Here is an 11,119-nt window from a genome sequence, read left to right on the forward strand (position 1 = left end):
GGTCTGAGGATCTATGACGTTTATAGCAGGGGTGTTAGTGGTGTGAAGTAGAAGCCAGTGACATTTCTGCTTTTCTGAGGTTATCCTCCAGCTGATTTAATTTCCAGTTAGCCAAAGTGGTGAATTCTTGTGAAGCTCTTGATGAACGTGGATGAAGGTACTCTGACCCACTTCTGCTGAACTGGAACTGATTCAGTAAAAACAGGTCAGGCCACTATGAGCTGCCCCGAGCCCCGTGTGAGTGCCAGGTCCCAGCCACGTTAGCATTTCAGCTGAATCCATTTGAACACCAGTCCTCAGAGCAGACTGACACACAAGCAAGGCTGGGCTGGGTGTCTGAATCAACGAGAGTGGAAGAAATAACTGACATTTAGAAAAAACATTATTTTGGGGATGTGGTTGAAAGTAACACTAAACAAGAATTTAAAACATTAAAGCAAAAAGTATGCTTTCTACTCACTGACCTTGGGCTGTAGCTCAGGGATAGTCCTTAGAAAGACCTATGAATGCAAGGAAGATGTGGAGGAGCCAGCCTGGTTTGTCCTGTAAACCACCTCTTAGAGATGTGAAGGGGTTCAGGCTCTGGCTGAGCATTTTCAAATAATGCTTTTGCTAGCCTAGAGTAATGTGCAGGGAAGTTGGGCAGGTGGGATTAAAATATGCCTTTGCCAAACATTTGCCTTGAAAACTGGCAGAATAACAGGTACATTGGGTTTTTCTTATTGTTATAAACATTTAAAATCAAATGTTGGGAAAAAAAGAACCTACCTCTCTTAACTCTAATTCTGACAAAGGCTTTTTCCCCTTCTTCACAGCTCCTCCAACAACTGATGGAACTGTTGATTGACCTGAGGGCAGTCCCCAGCCTGCTGTGAGCATGGCAGGATCCATGCAAGGGGATTAGCTGGTTGGAGGCTGATGAGAATTTGGACTTGAATTCCACAAAAGATGTTCATGAAGGAACACACATCCCCCTAAGGAGCCATCAGGTCACATTGACACTGCCACCTTCTAACACAGATGTTTTTCAGCCTGTATCAGTCATCCCTACCACATGGGTCTTTTCATGCCATCTTCTCAACACAGGACTGAGTTTTGTATGGAAATGACACCTGTCAGTATTCCTACCTGTGCCTGTGGTGGGTACTCATTCTCATGTGAAATGCAGACCACTGATTAAGTGTGCTCCCATACCTCTGGTGAGCAATCACAGCACACCAGTTTGGACAACCACATGTTCTCACTGAGCCCTGCTGTACTGTGCAGTAATTAAAAAGTCATGACTCCTATTTAAATACAGAGCATTCTGTCCTAAACCTCCGAGTGCCTGTGGGTGTGAGTAAGCTCACTCCCCAAGGATATTCCGTGGTCTGTGTACATGCACAAACTTCATCAAAAGGATGTAGGAAAGGCCAGATCCACATAAATGAATTCCACTTGTTTTTTTTCTTTAAAACCCATCACAGATCAGTCCAGGGATGGCAAAAATTAATAGTAATGAGCTAATTACTATACCAGCTGCCTACAAAAAGTGGTCCTGTAGGCAGATTCCTTCTGCTTATTTGCCTGCCGGTTGATCCACCACTGAAAATTATCAAAAACGTTTTTTTACCCTTTGTAAACATCTATCAGCATCACTTTTATACAGCCCACATCAACAACACTGCCTAGCTTTTAAGTTCTCACAATCTAGCCAGAATCTCCCCTAGCACATTATGACACATTTTACTTGCCTGAGCTGGGTAAAACAGAGCCATCTCCTCACAGGGGTGGCTGCCGAGCTCCAGCAGCCTCCACGCCAGGACAGGTGCACCATCCGTGTGCCCTCCGTGTCCAAACCTGTGCACAACTGCCAGCCCTTTGAAAAGCCAACCTGTTTCTCTGATTGATTCACTTTTTAATGAACTGGGAAAGCCTGTGAACTTAAACCCTGACACCTCCACCTCCCTCCCTTCCTAGCCATCCCTGCAGCAATGTACTGATTATATTTCAAGTTATTACAGGATTAATACAGCTGCCCCCGGTGCCTCTTTCCCCTGAACTCCATCAATAAAAGTTGTGTACTACTCTTACTCTAGCTAGTTCAGTTTCTCTCTGAATCGCTTCACATTACCTGTGATGTGTTGGCAAGTCTGTATCACATCAGCCCTTCAAAGCTGACAGCACTGCTATCATTTAAAACCCACTTGTGTCACGGCCTTGCATAAGCTTTGCGTATTTAAGAGGACATCTTGAGCTTTGCTATGCACTGCATCAGCTCTCTTAAGTGGGTAGCACATACTTAGCACTATTGAAAATAATGAAATAAGATAATCCTCAAAAAAAATTTAAATAAACTGTGCCAGTGTCATCTTTCTTTGAATTCACAGTGGAGATATAAAAAAAATACTCTACACAGGCAAGTTCAGTAGAAGAAAAAAAAGATGGGGACAGAGAAAGATCTGGGCCCAGCACAATCCATTTTCTCCCCCACAGCATCTATTTATACAGTACAAGCTCTAGGTTTACTCTTTTTTTGTTGGTGTTACAGGGTGGATTTTTTCCTCCAAGAATCCTATTTTCTAAAAACATCATTAAAAATGTAATTAACTGGCTTATTCTTTGGAAAGTCTGCAATTGTTTACAAAAGAATTTTCACACAAGCTGCCACCTTCTACTGTGTTGAAGTGGGAAGTTATGCTCTTGTTTACAACTGTGCATCAATTCCACAATATATTTAGTTTTGGTACAAGTTACATATAAAATTCTTACAGAGCTTAATGTTGCAGCAAATAACACATATAGTAAGTGAGTAGGATTTATCACTGACTGTAATTTCGTACTACATATTCTAAATATATATGGTGAATGATATACACACACACACATGCAAGCAAAATGGAAATATATTTAGTTTAAGAAGAGATGAATTGTATTTGCTTTCATGATTCTCATTTTGTATGCAGGCGAGTGGAGACCAAGAACATCCATGAAAAGGCTGTCTGGTTGGGATTGCATCCATGAGCCAACACAGTCGTTCGCAAGCAGGTTAGTGAAGAAACAGCAAACAGCACTGAGCTTGCCATGGCACGGGGTGGGAGGACAGGGAGAGAGTCCCTCAGGACTGAGGAAGACAGTGTAGTTGGTGGGACACAAACAAAACCCAGGGAGTCTCAAGATGCTCCCAGAAAGCATAAAACATGTACCCCACTAAAACATCTGCCCCCCAGATTTTTTTTATTCAAACTTCCTTCTTAAAGAAGGAATCAACTCCTTTCCCTTTTAAATTGTTTTTGGGTTTTGTTTTGTTGTTGTTTTTTTTTTCCCCTTTTGGTCTCTCTCATAAACACAGAGGCCAGAAGGCTATGCTTAAATAATTCATCTACAAATTTGCAATATCTTTTTGAACTATAGCAATTAAACAGAAAATAGAAAAATCAGCTCAGCATCCTGTTTGGATGTAATTAAAGGTATAATCTGTTCCATTTGAATACTTCAGTGCTTACCCTTCTTAAAACAACAAATAAGAATAGTAGCTCATTTGCAATATGGGTTTTTTTTCAAGACAGTTAAAAAGACAGACTGATGAAGCAAGAATAATAATTTTTAAATGTGGCATAAGCACAAAAAACACCAACTACAGCTTTGGAATTATTGCTGCAGATACTAAGTCTGATTGAGAGATAAGTAGCAAGGGATATAAGCTTTATGGCAAAACACTGAAGTCTTCCACTATTTGGTAGCAGCATCTTGATATGACTGATGTAATTACCTATCAAATATGTCAGTGGAATGAATTCCAGAGGATACCCAAAAATATATGTGGTATGCATATCAACTCAGTCTTTTAGGGACTGTTTGATATTAACATTTTTTGCTAAGCATAAAAGACATTTGTTGCATTCATTGCCCTTTTGTTTTCTATAAGCAGTTGATGGCTTTACAGCACAATAAAAATTACCCCATTAATGGACTGCTTATGAGTTCTGGCTGTATTTTTTTACCTCCTGCTGGACATTTCTCCACTGCTCAAAGAAATCGAAGTCAGGTGTAAAGTTAATATCTGCCTTGTTCATTCATTCTTCTGTAAGCAATCTTGCCTTTCGAGAATGAATATAGGCCCTGTTCTCTAAATTTAGTTTAACAAAACAACTGGCATAACTTCAGTGGAACCAATGATTATTCTGAGAGGTTACAGTGAACCGAAGAAGCTGTTAGCAAAAAGCTTGCTTGTAAGATCCCCTAAGAGGAAACGTATATGGATATTCCAAAATGTAATTAACAATGCATTCCAACAATGCAAGAAAGAACCATCAGCTGGTTTAGCTGCAGAGGAACCTTGCTGCACACAGAGAGCTTCAGCTTGCCCAACAGCCACTACTCCCTTACAAGAAAAGACATGATGAGCACCAGAGGGGACCGCTTGCCACTCACTGCTGCCAAGAAAAGCACCGACCTAGGCTCTTGTCTGCAGGGTTTTCCTTCATGCTGCCAACCTCACTCTGCCTGGCAGCAGGGCTCCCTCCCTCATGGACCTGTTCTATGGACCCAGGACCCAACCAGAAATGTCCATCTGATCTTCACTATAGCTCTGTCAGACACTTCTTCTGGGGCAAGAATGTCTCAAGCTTAGTTTTGGACTTAATGCTATAGTTTGTAGGACCGTTTCAACAAAATTATTGAGTTTTTTTGGTTTGGTTTGGTTTGGTTTGTTTTCTTCTAAAGTTAGCAGTGAGGAAAAAATCCTAAAAAGCAAAATTTTTCCTTCTTTTAAGCATTTTTAATTACTTTTAAAAAACATCTATTTTCAAGCTCAGCATTTGTAAGCATTTTTAAACATCTAATGTAGTGGGGAACAGATTTAAACAAACTGGTCTATGAGGCCAGTATTTTTACCAGTCAGTGTGAGAGAAGATTAAGCTCTTTCAAAATCTATCCAGCACCCACTATCATGTCCAGACTTCCTGGACTTGTGACAGACTTGTGACCAGGCCTGTTTCACAACTGTCTCTTCAGAGGCTTGAGCCCACACACAGTGTCCCTCGAGCATCACCCCTTTAAAGAGAGAGCTCATGTTTACATCACAGGACCCTACATCTTTTCTGACCTGGCTAAACACATCAATTTATGGCCTGCCCATGACTTTCCAGTCACTAAAATTATTAAATTTATTACTTTTAATTCAGTAGCACTGAAAAGCCTTGTATTAAAACCCAAATAAATTCCAGCCTTTGTGGTGCCAGGCCCTTGTGTAGAGAGACATTGTCAACCAGGTGCCTTGAGTTTTCAAAGAGTGGGTGTGAGTCCACCTGTGCCTGATTAGGACAGGCCCCTATTGGGCATTCGCAAGACCAGGGGGCCAATAAAGGTGGGACACACACCACCAGGAGGTAGCTCGGCTCACTCTGGTGCGAGGCATGGAGAGGCCAGCAGCTCGTTGAGCCCCTGGAGCAAGAAAGGCTCTTCCCGCTACACTTCTACCCTGGAAGCGCTGTGTGGTGGCTGGAGTCCTGGAAGAGACCAGCAGCTCGTCGAGCTTCAGGAGCAAGAATGGCTCCTCCCGCTACATTTGGTGGAGAATGCGGGCAACATACAGACATCTAAAGAAGCAGCAGTGTGAGGAGCTGGCAACAGGAACATTATCCCTGATTTGAAAAAATGCCTGGGCTAACACTCTCCCTGAAAGGTATGACCAGCAAGCTCTTTGGATTGGAAACCCCTGAACAGAGGGAAGCCAAGATAAGGATTCTCTCTTTGGAAACCCCTGGGCAGAGGGAAGGAAGCCAGGAGGATGGAATCCCATGGTATGGAATCCCACGGAGGAACCAGAAACCCATGAGGAACCAGAAATCTCTTTGGAAACCCCTGAGCAAAAGGAAGCCAAGATAAGGATTCTCTCTTTGGAAGCCCCTGAGCAGAGGGAAACCAAGAGAAGAGCAGATACCGGAGGGAGAAGAACAACTAAAGGTAGAGACTTTGTGAAAAAGTGCCTGGGCTGACATTGAATGGTTGCCTGTGTAAAAAATCCTGTATGTTTTAAAATTCTGTGTGTAAAAAATTCTAAAAATCCTGTATGTCTATTCTCTAATCGGTGTTAAATCCTGTATGTTTCCTGTGTATGTCTGCCTCTCGGCGCCCCCTCGATGCTCTTAGCTGAGTGTCCCGTGGGGCCCGAAGAAAAATCCTGTGTGTAAATTCCGTAAGTTATAAGTGTATTCTTGTGTATAAAGTGTAAATGTTTGTATCCTGTAATCAGTGTTGAGGGGAAAAAAAAAAAAGGGGGGGGGGGAAATGTAGAGAGACATTGTCAACCAGGTGCCTTGAGTTGCCAAAGAGTGGGTGTGAGTCCACCTGTGCCTGATTAGGACAGGCCCCTATTGGGCATGAGCAAGACCAGGGGGCCAATAAAGGTGGGACACACACCACCAGGAGGTACCTCGGCTCACTCTGGTGCGAGGCATGGAGAGGCCAGCAGTTCGTCGAGCCTCTGGAGCAAGAAAGGCTCTTCCCACTACACTTCTACCCTGGAAGCGCTGAGTGGTGGCTGGAGTCCTGGAAGAGACCAGCAGCTCATCGAGCTTCAGGAGCAAGAATGGCTCCTCTCGCTACACCCTTGCTTGCCTTCATTGCCTTCAATGGACAAATTAAAGATGAGCAAAATGAAAAACCAACAAAGAAGGCACTGGGCAGGACTGAGGCTTACATCCTCAGCCACCAGTTGAGATCCAGTTACCTACCCCTTGAACTATGCAGCCTCCTGCAGACCAAAAATATTTCTGTGAAATTGAAGCTAGAACTGAACTGTTGAACAACAACAGAACCTGACTTGTTAGAAATACCCACAGTATTTTTAAAATAAAAAAATCAAAAGAAAACCAAACCAAAATCCACAGCACAGTCATGTCTGTCTCCCCAAAACGGGGCTTTTTTTTTTTTCCTTTTTTCCAGGCCTCAGACCTGTGACCACTCAGCTGCAGGTGAATGAATTCCTGCACCCGGCGCCTCCTGCCCCTCTCCCTCCTGGAGCAGCAACTTCTCAGCAACACGCAGCTACCCCACAGCTCACACTTTGGGACCAGGGCCCAATCCATTTCACCCCACCAGGAACATCTCTGAGAGACTCCAACCTGTTTCCAAATGAAGCAACGCTTATCTCATGCGTGCCACAGGTGTGATGTCATCCCCTCTGGCGAAGGAACAAGGATGTCTACAGCCTCCGCTGTGCAAAGAATGCAGGAACTGAAGTTAACATGTCTCAGACTTTGTTAAAATACGGTGATAATTAAGAAATATAATTACCACTACAAAGTTAATTCCTCTTTGAGTTCTTACAAACAAGTTTTTAATTTGCACCAAAAATTTACATTTCAGATTTCAAGTCAACCACGGGGACTCGAGGCAGTGGCTGGCAGGTTCGGTGGGGCAGGAGCACTGTGGCTTCCTGGGAACGTCACAGGCAAACCCTGGATGCACACAGGTAAACTGATGGGATTGCTTTCAACTGCCTCCCCTGTTGTACAGGTGTGAAAATAATAGCTGTGTCAGATAAACTTTTTTATTAAAGGAAAAAAAAACACCTTATAAGGTAATTGAATGCTTTCCTCTAGTCTTTTATTAGTTGTTATTAAGGAGCCATAGTAGCCCTGTTTACACAGCTCTAACAAGCCAGGACCTGCAGTAGTTACTGGCTTGCGGCCCACAACTTGCAGCCCATTCTCAACACAATCAATCTGAAGTTGAAAACATACCCTGTAGGAAGTGAATACATCCCTGCTTACACAGGAACAGAAAACAGTAATAACTTCAGGTCCTGGAAGTTGCAAGTTCAACTTACAGAGATCAGCCCTGACTTGTCATTGCTCTCAGCATGCTGGTGATGAGATCAGAGTGCTTCACAGAGGACTCATCCTTTCAGCTTGACAAGGGACATAGGTGAGCACGTTACACTTCACTCTTACTTGCAGCTCAGACTCTGCAGAAATAAATCGAGAGCTCCTCACTGTTTAGCATGCAGTCAAAGCACTGCCAATCTAAAATGGCTGATCAGTAATACTTTAATTGCAGTTTCATAGAAACAAATTGCTATTTAATTGCAATAAGCTCTTCTGTGGCTTAGCTGGACTGACAATAGATATACACATGGTACTAACAGTAACGAGCAGCAGCAATGGTTATCTGATACTTCATGTACAGGAGGCTCAGGCAGTGAAATCAGACCTGGAACACATAATTTCACATTAAAGAAATTGTATATTATATATATAATTATAATATATATATATATAAAATATATTTATATAATATAAAAATATATAAAAATGTAAACATTCTGAGTTCAATTTTGCTACCTTAACAGAGGTGTTCACAATGTATATATTTGCACAAAACCTCACACTTGACATATAACTACCAGCCAAAGAGTTTGATAAAACGAAAATTAGATTAAAATGATCTTTAGAAGTGTTTGACAGTACTTGATAGCAAGGCACAGTATGCCAATCTGTGCTTTTTTCCTAAAAAATATTTACCCTAAAATTAGATGATGCAATTTTTATCAGTGTAAACCAACAGGGAAAAAAGGATACAAACTCAGTGTGGTTAATATTCTAAAGATGTGGCTTAATTTCATAGGCTTCATTTGGTAAGACATTCTCATTTTATTTTTCATAAGATACTGCATAACCTGTTAAAATAATTAAATATAAATCATGTAGGACTGAAAAGACAGTATCTTGTTGCAAACAGAATTTGGTTTGGAAAGGCTTAATGTCCCACTGCCTGCTAGGATGCGTAAATCTCGTAACTAGACAGCTGGATAGGTAAAAACATTAAACCCATTTAGAGGGCAATCTTTTTACAAAATTGTTTCATTAATAAGAGTGACAATTTATATGATTGAGACATTTAGATGCAGTATAGACAGAGCATTTTATCCAGGTTCACGAGGATGAGTTCAGATTAGTAATATTCCTTTGATTTTTATAACAGCATTCATTTCTGAAAGTGAGGGGAGCTCTTACTGAATGATTATTTGTATGACTTTTCAGCAGCACTAAATGCAGAGGTTGTATTTCAGCCTCAGTGTAGCAAATATGTGATATAAGGTGAACAAGTACATTTTTTTCCTTGCAGATCTCCTTAAAATAAAGTGATTTTTTTTCACCTAAGGACAAATCTTAAGTGTTTCCAGTAGCTGCCTATCCACACCTATTGTCCCCATTAGAACCTGTTTTATTGTCTGAAATGGCTCTGGTTTCACGGAAGTGTTTCACCTAAAGCAAGACTACTACTTAAATATGTTCTATTGTATATTCATAGCTCCATTAGTCCTCCTCCAATTTAGCACATCAAAGCAAAAGCTTCAGCACTTGCATGTGGATTATCCTAACATGAGTGACATTTGTAATCTTATAGGTCTGCAACTTAAGAAATGCTTTTAAAGTAAGCTATTAAATAGGTAGCTCTGCTTTACAAACGAGTCATATAATAGTTTATTTAAAGCTGTTAATGAACTTCAACCTCTACATCACTAAACGCTATACTACATTACTTACTAGAAGTTATTAGCCATCTTCTTAGCACTTCGAGGTGATATGGGACAACCAAAAATCTGTGCTTTAAACACTTTGAGTGCTTATACTGAAAGAATACAAAAAGATGCCTACAGTCTCACTAACACTTGGATTCTGTATTCATATGACTTCAGGTGTCTTCTCAGAGATACTGAAGCAGCATGATTTGCAGGACTTTAGCTATAAAGCCTTCAATGACAGACCAAAAAGCTTAAGAAACTTGTTTAAAAAGTACATAAGTGCATTTATTTTAAAAGTCATACATAGCTTCCTTTTATTGCTTTATATGTTATGCAAGTATTCTTTTGTCTGTATTGTCTGATACTGAACATTACGACATTTTTATTTTCTCTGCAACAGTCCTATTTTTCCTCAAGCACTGAAGTGTTAAGAAATTCAGCAGACCTCCAATATGCTAGAGGTCAAGTAGAATCTGAAAAAAAAACCCACCCCAAACCCACCACTATCTGCTGTTGGTTGTTTAGCAGACAAATCTATAAATCATTTGTCTCATGATGCCAATATGCAAAAAATGAAGTCAAGCTCATGCTATATTCAAACACACTGAACAGTGAACACCTTCTCGAGAAAAGAATTAAAAACATGAACACAATGTATTTCAAATGTATTAGTCTCCTATAAAAGTAGTTGTTAATATTGGTTTGTTACTAATTGCAGCAGAAGTACAGTCTAGATGCCTGCAGCTTCCTGACCAAAGGCATCAGCACACAGCTCTAGATTCAGCTGTATTCAGTATTCTTGCAAAAAACATGAAAAGGCAGAACTTTTTCTCAGAATTATTCTGCAAAGCTCTACCAAGCACCTGACGGGAAAACTCCCCACTAAATGAAGTTGCTTCCTCTCAGAGCTTAGAGGTGGCTTTGTTGCTTGTAGTGGGGAGCAGTGTGGTTTTTGTTTGTTTGCTGTCAGAGAACAGATCACGTTTGAGATCAGTCAGTTCTCAGAAACAGCTGAGGAAGTCTGGTTTTTCTTTTCTTAATATTATCAGTGTTGCAAAGCGAGTCTCTTACCACAGCGAGCGCTACTTCATGTTGTTCAGATCAGAAGAATTATTGTAGTTCTTTTTATGAACAGTCAATTCTACTTCTCAGCAAGAGGTACAGACCTTCTGTTATTTTTTTATTATTCTTTAACCTCTTACAGTATATATGTACACTCCTGCTTGCACACTCAGACACTCGCACACCCTGAACACCCACGATTCTGCAGAAAGGAGCAGGACAGAGAGAGACCACACTACCCGTGTGTCTCCCATCATTTATTGCACTGTGAATTATAATATTCTTGCTTTTGCCAGAATTAAGAATCTCAATGAAAAATAAAGATAATTTTGAAGCACTGCTCTGTATGTATGCTTGGCAAAAGCAATGCAGTTAAGTAGGTTAACAGATTCTTTACTGGTGTAAGAAAAAAACAATATCCAAACTGAAAAGACATTTTTAAAAGTAATGACAACTAAGGTAATGACTGTGTTGTGATGTAGAGTCAGAATTGTGCTTTCTGAGTGTAGGGTTGCTTAAAAAAAAAAAAGCTTCTAAAAGCCATAC

The 11,119-nt window shown here is 40.8% G+C and overlaps 1 long non-coding RNA gene across 1 annotated transcript; it reads left to right on the forward strand.

The window, feature by feature from the left end:
• The first annotated feature begins 918 nt into the window (after nt 1-918).
• LOC115598706 lies at nt 919-6,998 on the forward strand. The gene is made up of 3 exons (XR_003987846.1): nt 919-989; nt 2,946-3,027; nt 6,928-6,998. It is a non-coding gene; the product is annotated as an uncharacterized LOC115598706 (long non-coding RNA).
• Nucleotides 6,999-11,119: the final 4,121 nt, after the last annotated feature.

The sequence above is a fragment of the Calypte anna genome, chromosome 8 (assembly GCF_003957555.1).
Source record: "Calypte anna isolate BGI_N300 chromosome 8, bCalAnn1_v1.p, whole genome shotgun sequence".
NCBI lineage: Eukaryota > Metazoa > Chordata > Aves > Apodiformes > Trochilidae > Calypte > Calypte anna.